Genomic DNA, 9,437 nt, shown 5'->3' with positions numbered 1-9,437 from the left:
CACCATGTAGTTAACTTATCCACCTGGTGTTCTGATATCTATAAGACAGCTCACAGGATATGGCTCAGAATATTATCTACAGCCCTTGAGAAAGACCTTGACTATGCTTAATAACTACATTATTATTATTTAGTCTCCTTTGTTTTCCTTTGTTTTGGCATTTCTCACTTCTCTGATTAAACTTATTCTTTGACTAAAGCTTTCTACAGACAAAAGGCAGGCAGAGGACATGGGAGGTGGGGGTGGGCAAGGACCATAGGGTCCTGCTCTGGTTCACCCTTGGTCTTTACTAAGATAAACCAGCCTAGCTGTGCTTTCCTATCTTCTCTCCGAGTTGTAGGTAGACCAGTATTTCAAACTGGGAGTGATTTTGCTCCCCAGGAGAATTTGGTTCCGTCTACAGCATTTTTGGACATCACAGCTGGAAGGGAACCGCTGGAATCTAGTAGGTGAAGGTCAGGGATGCTAGGAGACATTCTCCCGTGCACAGGACAGGTCCCAGGAACAAAGAATGATCTGGCCACTGTGCTGATGTTGAAAAAACCTCCCAAAGAAGAAAACACTGCTCAAATGAGGCCAGCAGGAAAAAATGGTGAGACTGAGAGGAACAAGCGGATATTTTCTGCCTTTGGACCCGTGACCCTGGTTCATCAAGTAGAGCTTTAAAGTCTCTGTCAGTGGAATATAAACAGACTAAATCAACCAGCAGAGCAAATGGCCTCCGGAATATTGCTGCCTTTTCCTTTTTTCTCTTCCAGTTCTGATGAGAGTGGCTTGATTTGGAAAGCTTGCTGCCACTTCTGTTTGTCATGAGGGAGCATTGCCTGGGGACTCAGTGGTCAGCATTGCTGGGTGCACAATCAAGCCTGTGACCACTTTATCTGAGCTGAAAATTGGGTTACCTGATGAGTCAAGTGTGAGTGTATCAGTGGGGACAAGGGGATGGGATTTGTAAAACTGGGGCAGCCTGGAGCTCCCAGGTTGTGTCCTTGGAAGAGAGAGGACAAGGAGCTCTGGACAAGGAGCTGGGAGATCCAGGCACAGTCTCCATTCCCCCGATTACTGGCTGTCTGATCCTAAGACATCCCTAAGCTTCTCTGAGCCTCAGTTTCTTCATTTGTAAAATTAGATTCATGGTACTTGGGCTCTCCTGGTGGCTCAATGATAAAGAATCCATCTGCCAATGTAGGAAATGAGGGTTCAATCCCTGGGTCAGGAAGTTTCCCCTGGAGGAGGAAATGGCAATCCACTCCAGTATTCTTGCCTGGGAAATCCCATGGACAGAGGGGCCTTCCTGGCTACAGTCCATGGGGTCCCAAAGAATCTGACATGACTGAGCCACTGAGTAACAAAATGATGCTTACCTTAATGGTCAATGTGTAGATGAATGTCTGGATGCATTTGTAAGTGCTTTGGGAATCAACTCATCCAATCAATTAACATTATTACTTAGGATGTTTTAATAAACAGTAGTAGTGACATAGATGAGGTGTGAATATAGAATAATAATAACACTGTAATTTTTACATAAAACTGTATGCAAATGTAACCAGACTCTGGGTACTCAACCAAATATAGGCTTCTTAGGGGCAGAATCCTTGGCTGTTTGTTCAATTCCTGGCACGTACTTCAAAGGAAAACCACTTGGACTATGTTGCAGTCTATTTTTTTTCTTTGCAGATGTAAAGTATATGCAAAATAGCTGAGCTTTCCAATTAGTTGGCCCTCAGAATAAAGATAGAAAGTGATACGGGTAGGTGAAAATTATTACATCATTGTCAGCAATTTTGATTAAATACATTTTTGGTCAGTTTTTGAAAACAGAAAGTTCTGTCTTTGATTAAAATAAATTTGAAAAACAACACCTCCTCCCTAACAGAATGTTCCTGGCTTTTCCCCTTCTTTTGTGGTTTATCTCAGGATAGAAAACTTTTGAGAAGGCCCTGTCATTCATTTATGGTTTAGCTCTTAGGAGTGAACATTTTTAGAAATGTAAAATTTCTGGGTCACAATTGACTGTGTTTCTTGGCAGTTAGTCTAAGTCTCATTGTTTTTACATAGTAGGCATTTACTAAATAATTGTTGGAGGAAAAGATGAGGAAGATATGAGGTCACACATGCAAAGTGTTTATCAGAATTTCTGGATCACAGTAGTTGCTCAATAAAAGACAGCTGTTTGGATTTGTAAATGAAGAGATGTCCTGAGTGAGAGTTTTAAAAGGAATGTGCTATGCATTCTGAAGAAGACACTGAACAGAAGTATTCTAGGGGCTCCTGCAAAAGCCTTTGGCCTCTTGGTTAAAAAAAAAAGAGACCAGAAATTGCCTTGTTTATTTTTACACTGAACCCAGACATGATGCCAAAATCGTGGCATAAAATGACGGAAGGGAGGACATAGGTCATATGTCAAGGGTGGCTGAGTAAAAATCCTTCCTAATAGCATAATGGAGCTGACATACCAGCCCTACTCTGTTACCTCCTGACTTGTGCTTGTGTGATTTGGATAAACCACTGGATACTGGATTTGTCATTTTGTGCAGCCAGCCAGAGTCCTAACGATCCAGCCCACACTAGACTCAGCAGGTCCATCTGCACACAGATCCCACCACCCACCACGTGGCATCTCAAGATGGAAAAGCAAAGACATCCCCCTGTCTCCTTCACACTTGTCTTCAATTTTGTTCTTTGGTAATTTTCAAGTTATCCTTTGATCAATGTTACACAGACTTATCATTTCTTGAGTTTCTTCTAACTCTCATCACATATTTACCCTGCTGTTCTCCAGGATGACACAGTGAAGGGGAAGGTGATGTCTACACCCAAGTCCCATTCATCTCAGACGTTTGGGCCCTTCAGGGCCACATAAATTCCTTGGTGAAACTGCCCTCTGAGCACCAAGGAAGTAGGCAGGAATGTCAGCTCTGCCTACACGTGCAGACATGATTTAGTCTAGGGGTCCCTTGAAGGTGCATCAAAGGCTTGTTGAGGGAGGCGGGCTTGTGGAAGCCTCAGAAGGTCCATCCTCTTCTTCCACTAGGATTTCTCCATTTTGATCTGTATAGAGTATCATGTCCATTAGAAAAAGGATCCTGCGACAAAACTCCTGATACACAGATCAGTAATATGAGGAAGAGAGAGATTAATCCAACACGTACTTACACTTATGGTTACCAAAAAGGTTAGCAGTTGGGTGGGGTGTGGGATAAATTAGGAGAGTGGGATTAACATATACACACTACTATACAAAGAATATTAATAGATAACTCAGACCTTCTGTATAGCCCAAGGAACTATAGTTTGTATCTTGTAATAATCAATAATGGAAAAGTATCTGAAAAAAGAATATATATGTGTGTGTATGCATGTATGCTTCAGTCATGTCCATTTCTTTGTGACCCTGTCGACTGTAGCCCACCAGGCTCCTCTGTCCAAGAGATTCTCTAGGCAGGAATACTGGAGTGGGTTGCCATGCCCTTCTCCAGTATTTATGTTTATATACACACACGTGTGTGTGTGTATGTGTATTACTGAATCACTTTGCTGTATGCCTGAAACCAACACAACACTGTAAATTAACTACACTTCAATAAATTTTTTTTAAAAAATGAGAGAGAGAAAAAAAAATGAGAGAAATAAGGATGGGAATGTGTGTATGTGTGTATGCGTGTGTGTGTGCATTGAATGGTAGGTTATGTGGCAGAAATGGTGGATGATGACTCTAGCATCCAATGCCAAGGTGAGGAGCTGCATTAGAAGCTGAAAACCTCAGTGATCTCCTTCTTCCATCTGTTTTCTGTCAACAGCAGACTCTCTGAAGTCCTGGTCTTCCCTTTGGAAAGCAGACCCTGAGGCAGCTGGCTTGTGTTTCTGCACTTACTCATGGGGGAGGACTTTAGCGAACAGAGGTGGGGACTGCAGAGAGTGAAGGGGGAAGGAGGGGGCACCATCTCGAGCTGTGGTCCTGAGTGGGTCTCGGCTGTGAGAAACTGGCGCTCTGCTTGATTTCACTGACGCCTCTGGAGGAGCCATCGGAAGGCCCCACAGGATTGTCTGATGAAGGACACGGGCAGGTGGCGTTGCCCACCAGTCCTGGCACTTTGGGGGTGCCTGTGGTGGGCAGGATCCCGCATGGCCGCTCGGCGGAGTGGACAAGCTCCTGGTGCAGCTGAGGCGGGATGTTGACCACTGACCACGCAGCCAGGGCCGGAGTCAGAGGTGGGCAAAAGGGTGTGAGATGGTGTGAGGTGGGGATGAGAGGCGTCAGGACGTGGGACTCAGGTTAGGCGCTTCCTCCAGAAGGAAGCAAGTTTAACAAACACAGACCCGACGTCGTTTCTCGTGGGATCCATTTATGATCTCTAAATAGGAGATTTATATGAAGTAAATGTTAGCCACTCAGTCTTGTCTGACTCTTTGCATCACCATGGACTGTAGTCCTCCAGGCTCCTCTGTCCACGGGATTCTCCAGGCAAAAATACTGGGGTGGGTTGTCATACCCAACTCCAGGGGATCTCCCCGACCCAGGGATTGAACTCGACTCTCCTGCATTGCAGGCAGATTCTTTACCATCTGAGCCACCGGGGAAGCCCCCTATATGAAAGTAGGACAGGTATAAATTCCAGAGAAGCACTGGAAAATAATTTTTAAATTCTCACGGTGTACGCTAGACAAAACAGACCATCTTAATTTAAAATTTTGCAATTCAGTGGAATTAAATACAGTCACCGTGTGGAGCAACCATCACCTCGCCACCTCAAAAGGAAACCCTGAAGCTATTAAGCAGTCATAGGCTTTCTCACCCCAACTCCTCCAGTCCCTAAAACCCGAATCTGCTTTCTGCCTCTTACCGATTTGCTTTCTCTAGATCTTTCACAGAAACGGAATCATAGGACATGTGACCTTTGTGTCTGTCTTCTTTCACTTAGCATAGTGTTTTCAAGGTTGAAAAACATATTTTGAAAGGAGTATTTTTGTTGCATCCACCAGCAATCTCGTCCTGTTTGGCGATGGAAGGCAGTCTCTGCGGCTGTCACTGCTTGCAGAACAGCGGCCCCTGGTGGACTCCAGGAGAAGTTCGCTTGTCCACTGGCAGACAGTCGGTGAGGCAATGAAGCTAAGAGGGCTTATTTAAAAAGCCAGGGGTGGGTAAAGAAGAACAAATTTACCTTGTCCTCGCTACTGAAGTCTTACTAAAACGAGACTGCAGGGGGAAAGTACCTGTCAAACTGGTATTAGTAATGGGTGGTCATCAAGCTCTGTATTACTGGGAATCTGTAGGGTCGAGATAAGTGTGTGGGATCATTTGCATTGTTTGTGATTATTCCGAAAGGATTGGATGTCCTTGTAAGTTAGCTCCAATAAAATAGCAGCTGCCTTTGGAGAAATCCATACTTGAAGTTATGTTAAATGCCCATAAATTAAACCTAAACACTATTGTGCTATTACTTTGGTTATTAGTAGCAATCAAGTGTTTAAGTGCTGAAAATTGCCCCATCAAAATTCAAGTCCATAGCAGCCAAGATAATAAAGAAGAAACATATTCTCATGTTGATGAGGCTGTATTTGAACCTTGTCCTCCCCCAGTGAGACAGGCTAAGTTGTTAAATAGATCTTTGACCGAATATTTGTTCCCATTATTTGGCTCCTCTTCAGCTCTGACATTTTCCTAGGCACATTTTCTTCTCCAGACACATTAATAATATGGACCCATGGCAATAGCAGAGAGACATCTAAAAGGAACTTTTGTAGAGAGCAGGTGGGAAGCTGGATTTCACTAAGCCTAATACGAGCCTGCTTATGCATTGCTTCTGTGGCTCCCTGAACTTCTTCCAGCGATTAGGAAATTGATGATTACTTAATTATATTAAATGTCTGTGCTTCCTCTGTGGGGACACGTATTTATCTCTCTGTATCCCTATCTGTCTATCCATCTATCTGTCATATTTTCCAAAGCTCAGAAGAGGGCCATGCCCATTGTGCGTGCCGGCTCAGTCGCTTCCGTCCTGTCTGACTCTTTGCGACCCCATGGACTGCACTCTGCCAAACTCCTCTGTCCCTGGGACTCTCCAGGCAAGAATACTGGAGTGGGGTGCCAAGCCCAACCCCAGAGGATCTTCCCGATTCAGTGATCGAACCCGCATCTCCTGTACCTCCTTCCCTACAGGCAGATTCTCTACCACTACTCCACCAAGGAAACCCAGCACATAGTGGGCCCTCAGTAAATATTTTTGGATTGATCGCCTCATTGAAAAGCATTCTGGAGACATGATTTCTAGTTTTAACTTGGTATCTTGTGTTTTGACTTTTATTAAAAATTTCTTGTGAGAATAAAGATGAGATAATTTCCTTTAAAATAGTACTTTTAAATAGGAAGTTTTCTTTTTTAACCCTTTTTAAAATTGAAGTATAATTAACTTACAGTGTAGTGTTAGTTCCAGGTATATAGCAAAGTGATTCAGTTATACAAACACAGATTCTTTTTCCATCATATGTTATTGCAAGATATTGAATATCATTCCCTGTGCTGTACAATAAATCCTTTTTATCTGTTTTATATATAATAGTGTGTATCCATTATTCCCAAGCTCCTAATTTATCTCTCCCCAGCCACTATCTCCTGCTTACTAGTAAATAGTAAGTTTCCATAAAGTTACTTATTAAAATGAATGGTAATAATTAGCCTTCTGTCGCCTTCGGTTTGGTTCAGTGTAATCGATTACGTGCCTATTGCATGCAAGACACTAGTGTGGACATTGCCCAAGAACCCCGGAAAAGTTAGGCACAGCCCCTGTTTCAAAAGAGATTTACAAGATTTGATAAAATGAGAAGCGTGTGCATGCTCAGTCTCTGGGTTGTGTCCAACTCTTTGAGACACTATGGGCTGTAGCCCACCAGGCTCCTCTGTTGGATTCTCCAGGCAAGAATATTGGAGTGGGTTGCCATGCCCTCCTCCAGGGGATCTTCCCAACCCAGGTATGGAACCCGTGTCTCCTGCTTTGCAGGTGAATTCTTTATCACTCAGCTACCTGGGAAGCCAAAGGAGAAGAGAACAAGACAAATACGCAAACAAGCATGTCAGGTAAGATCTTCAAGCTACTTAACTATTGGTGTGACATAGGCCACTAATGGAGAAGGCAATGGCACCCCACTCCAGTACTCTTGCCTGGAAAATCCCATGGACGGAGGAGCCTGGTAGGCTGCGGTCCATGGGGTGGCTAAGAGTCGGACACGACTGAGCGACTTCACTTTCACTTTTCAGTTTCACGCATTGGATAAGGAAATGGCAACCCACTCCAGTGTTCTTGCCTGGAGAATCCCAGGGATGGGGGAGCCTGGGGGACTGAAGTCTATGGGGTCACACAGAGTCGGACACGACTGAAGTGACTTCGCAGCAGCAGGCCACTAACAGTGAACAGAAGGCAGCTGGTAAAGCTGAACATCAGTCCTGAGGAGAGGTAGAGTGGGCTCTACAATTGCGCCTTCAGTGAAAAGGAGAATAAGAAACAAAGTAATAGTCCTATTCAGACTGTCCCACTGAATTACACATAACAGCAATAAGAGTCTAACAAAAGGTCCATTGATCTGGGCCTGAGTGGCCTCAAAGGGCCTACTATGATTTTGAAATTATTTTGAAGTCCTGGGCTTTGTCCCAGACATCATGTACATCTTGCAGTCTATTATCACAGTGTACCTCACTACCTTTGTTTTTTTTTTAAATAAAAATACCCTGTACCGCTGCTGAAAACCTGGACATAACTGATGTCCCAGGCAGCCTCGATGAAGGCGAATTTATTTACGTACCCTCCGGCATGCTTCCTTGTGCCATGAAAGATGTACCCAGTTAGATGCTGGAGACCTCAATGGAAAAAACATGGAGTAAATAATTCAGTCAGAGGTGGATTTTGTCCTAAAGGACCTAATTCTCTTTCGGGTCTGCACACTCTCTGTATGAAAGGCAGGATGTCTTCATTTTGTTTGTTTTTTTCTTCCGGTCTTCTTGAGAAACAATTGCTGTGTAAGTTTCAGGTATACAGCCTAAAGATTTGACTTAGGTGCATCATGAAATGATTATCACAGTAAGTTTAGTGAATATCTGTGATCTCATACAGATATAAAATTAAAGAAATAGAAAAAAACAAATTTTTCTGGAGATGAGAGCTCAAGATTTACTCTAACAACTTTTATAAGTAACATGCATGCATTCTCAGTCAATAAGTCATCCGACCTTGTGACCCCATGAACTGCAGCCCTCCAGGCTCCCCTGTCCACGGCACTCTCCAGGCAAGAATACTGGAGTGGGTTACCATTTCCTCCTCCAGGGGGTCTTCCCAACCAGCGAATCAAACCGGAGTCTCCTGCATTGGCAGGCGGGTTCTTTACCAACAGAGCAGTGTTAATTATATTTATCATGTTGTACATGACATCTCTAGTACTAATTATTTTATAACTGGGAGTTTATACCTTTTGACTACCTTCATCCAATCCTCCCCACCCCATCTTCCACCTCTGATAACCACAAATCTGATTTCATTTTCTATGAGTTTGTTTGTTGAAGTATAATTGACCTACAACACTATGTTCATCCCTGGTGCACAACATAGAACATTTCAAAACGATCACCGTGATGAATCCAGTTACCATCTATTATTGTACAGAGATAGTCCATTATTATTGACTGTATTCCCTGTACCGTGCCTTTCATCCCCGTGACTCATTTTTGTAACTGTACGTTTTTACCTCTTAATGAGAGACATTTACTTTAATTTATTCCAAGCTTAGAAGACTGGGAATTTTGTCATTTCGCTGTGGAATTTTGAAATAAAGTCTTCAGTTTTTCTGTTTCTAGACTCGTTTTTCTCAATTTTCTATGATAGCTACATATTAAATACCTTACGCAGAGGCATTGTGCTGTAATAAGAACCAAACCAAAACACAGCAACCTTATTGAGTAGCAAACCTTCAATAACCCCGCCTTTCTTCTGTCAGATGAAGAAATAAAGGACCAAAAGAGACTGCCTTGGCCCAGTTCTCACAATTGGTAGATGCAGAACCAGAATGTCAACTGACCTAAGGACTTGGAATTCAATCCAGTGCTTTTTCTCATCATTACCTCATCGTTGAGTTCTCTTCGAACTCAAATTGGGATATGAGCTTTACTTAGAAAGTTGTTCTTAGGTAAAAAAAGACGGTTGTTTAACAGTGACTCCTGTAAATAATGATGCACTTAGAAGCTTCCCAAACTCCGTGGGTGACGCCCCAGGCTTGTGAGGGTGAGCAGGGTCAGAGGTTTGATGAACACTCTCCCTCCCCCATGACAACCTTTCTCTGAGGTCCCTGGTGATATTCTGATGACCGAGTTCAATTTGCTTTTCCTCAAACTCACCTCTCTCAACCTCTCTGCAGCGTTTGGACATCAGGTACTGATTCCTCCAACATGA

The sequence above is a fragment of the Cervus canadensis genome, chromosome 12, assembly GCF_019320065.1.
Source record: "Cervus canadensis isolate Bull #8, Minnesota chromosome 12, ASM1932006v1, whole genome shotgun sequence".
NCBI lineage: Eukaryota > Metazoa > Chordata > Mammalia > Artiodactyla > Cervidae > Cervus > Cervus canadensis.
The sequence above is the reverse complement of the archived record's forward strand: the minus strand, read 5'-3'. Positions refer to the sequence as shown.